Source organism: Scylla paramamosain, chromosome 5 (genome assembly GCF_035594125.1).
Source record: "Scylla paramamosain isolate STU-SP2022 chromosome 5, ASM3559412v1, whole genome shotgun sequence".
Lineage (NCBI taxonomy): Eukaryota > Metazoa > Arthropoda > Malacostraca > Decapoda > Portunidae > Scylla > Scylla paramamosain.
This window is the reverse complement of record NC_087155.1, coordinates 25,807,556-25,810,055: the sequence shown is the minus strand read 5'-3', so window position 1 is coordinate 25,810,055 and position 2,500 is coordinate 25,807,556.

Below are 2,500 nucleotides of genomic sequence, written 5' to 3'. Positions count from 1 at the left end.
TCTTTATAGTATACTTCCTGCTCTTTTTTCTTCTCTCCCTCCTCCTCCTCCTCCTCCTCCTCCTCCTGCTCCTCCTCCTCCTCCTTCGTGGGAAATCAAATCCGACAACTTTAATTGAATTTGTTATCAGCTGGTCTGGCATATATAAATCCCTGATGAGCTCTCTCTCTCTCTCTCTCTCTCTCTCTCTCTCTCTCTCTCTCTCTCTCTCTCTCTCTCTCTCTCTCTTGACTATCATTACATTCATTATCATCATCTTAAATAATTCTAGTCAAGACATATGCACCTCTTCCTCCTCCTCCTCCTCCTCCTCCTCCTCCTCCTCCTGCTCCTGCTCCTGCTCCTCCTACTACTCCTCCTCCTCCTCCTCCTCCTCCTCCTCTTCCGTCTTCTCCTTCTATCAATCTTCGTCCTCCACCCACTTCACCTTTTCCTCCTCCTCCTCCTCCTCCTCCTCCTCCTCCTCCTCCTCCTCCTCCTCCTCCCGGCACCTGTCAACGAGCAGTGTTACCAAAACGCGTCTCCCCAGCAGTGTTGCCAGCTCCTCTACCTGCTGGCTTCCGGAGGTGACCCTTACCTGGGAACACTGATTGACCCGCTCAGGTGCACGGCCAGGTGTGGTGGTGGTGGTCGTAAGGGAATAGTGATGGTGGTGTTGGTGGTTGAGGGTTTTGGTAGTGGTGGTGGTAATGGTAGTAGTAGTAGTAGTAGTAGTAGTAGTAGTAGGAGTAGAAATGTGATGGTTAAGTAGTAGTAGTAGTAGTAGTAGTACTGATGTGATGATGGTATAAGTAATAGTAGTAATAGTAGTACTAGTAGTACTGGTGGTGGTTGCTGTGGTGGCGGTGAAAGTAGTAGAAATATGGTAACACACACACACACACACACACACACACACACACACACACACACACACACACACACACACACACACACACACACACACAAAGAAAACGAAATACAGAAGAAAACGAGCTACGAACGAATGAGAGAGAGAGAGAGAGAGAGAGAGAGAGAGAGAGAGAGAGAGAGAGAGAGAGAGAGAGAGAGAGAGAGTATGAACATGACAGGTAAATGGGAGGTGGACGAGCAGACGGACAGGTAGATAGACAGGCAGGCGGAGAGACGGACAGGTGAGGCGAGGGACAGGAGGAGGAGGAGAAGGAGAAGGAGGAGGAGGAGGAGGAGGAGGAGGAGGAGGAGGAGGAGGATAGATGTCCGTATAAACAGTCAAATTATGGAGGTGCAAAAATATGTGATGCTGTCGAGAGAGGAATGTTTGATGAGAGCTGTTGGTAACCATGACAACGCTCTCTCTCTCTCTCTCTCTCTCTCTCTCTCTCTCTCTCTCTCTCTCTCTCTCTCTCTCTCTCTCTCTTGGGGCAGCTTCCAATCTCTCTTTCGCTCACTTTATCTTTCAATTTCTCCTCTTCGTTTTCTTCCTTCCTTCCTTCCTTCCTTGCTTTTGTTTTCTTTTCTTCCTTTCTTCCTTCCTTCCTTCCTAGCTTTTGTTTTCTTTTCTTCCTCCTTTTCTTCTTTTCTTTTCAGATTTCCTCCTCCTCCTCCTCCTCTTCCTCCTCTTTCTCTTTGAATCCAATACTAATCCCCTACTCTCTCTCTCTCTCTCTCTCTCTCTCTCTCTCTCTCTCTCTCTCTCTCTCTCTCTCTCTCTCTCTCTCTCTCTCTCTCTCTCTCTCTCTCACGTCTTGGCAGTAAATGAGCTGGGTCGTCGCTAATGGCAGGGTGGAGGAGGAGGAGGAGGAGGAGGAGGAGGAGGAGGAGAGGCACTGAGAGACATCAAGGCTTTTTGGGAGGAGGAGGAGGAAGACGAAGAGGAAGAAGAAGAATAAAAGGAAAAGGGTAGAGGAAGCTGTTCTATCCTCTCCTCCTCCTCCTCCTCCTCCTCCGCAGGTTCACTGGGGTGGGTTCATTTCGGGTTCGATTTTCTGAGTCTCTCTCTCTCTCTCTCTCTCTCTCTCTCTCTCTCTCTCTCTCTCTCTCTCTCTCTCTCTCTCTCTCTCTGCAGTAATTCTCTTTCAGTGTTTTAAAAATTTCTTCCACTCCAGTTTTCCCAAACATTTTTTTACTCTTTTTTTCCTCTCTCTCTCTCTCTCTCTCTCTCTCTCTCTCTCTCTCTCTCTCTCTCTCTCTCTCTCTCTCTCTCTCTCTCTCTCTCTCGCAGCTTTGTTTCTTTTCAGGAGCGTTTTCTTCCTCCCACATTCTCTCTCTCTCTCTCTCTCTCTCTCTCTCTCTCTCTCTCTCTCTCTCTCTCTCTCTCTCTCTCTCTCTCTCTTGTAGCTTTGGTCCTTTTCATGAGCGTTTTTCCTTCCTCCCACATTCTCTCTCTCTCTCTCTCTCTCTCTCTCTCTCTCTCTCTCTCTCTCTCTCTCTCTCTCTCTCTCTCTCTCTCTCTCTCTCTCTCTCTCTCTCTCTCTCTCTCTCTCTCTCTCTCTCTCTCTCTCTCTCTCTCTCTCTCTCTCTCTCTCTCTCTCTCTCTCTC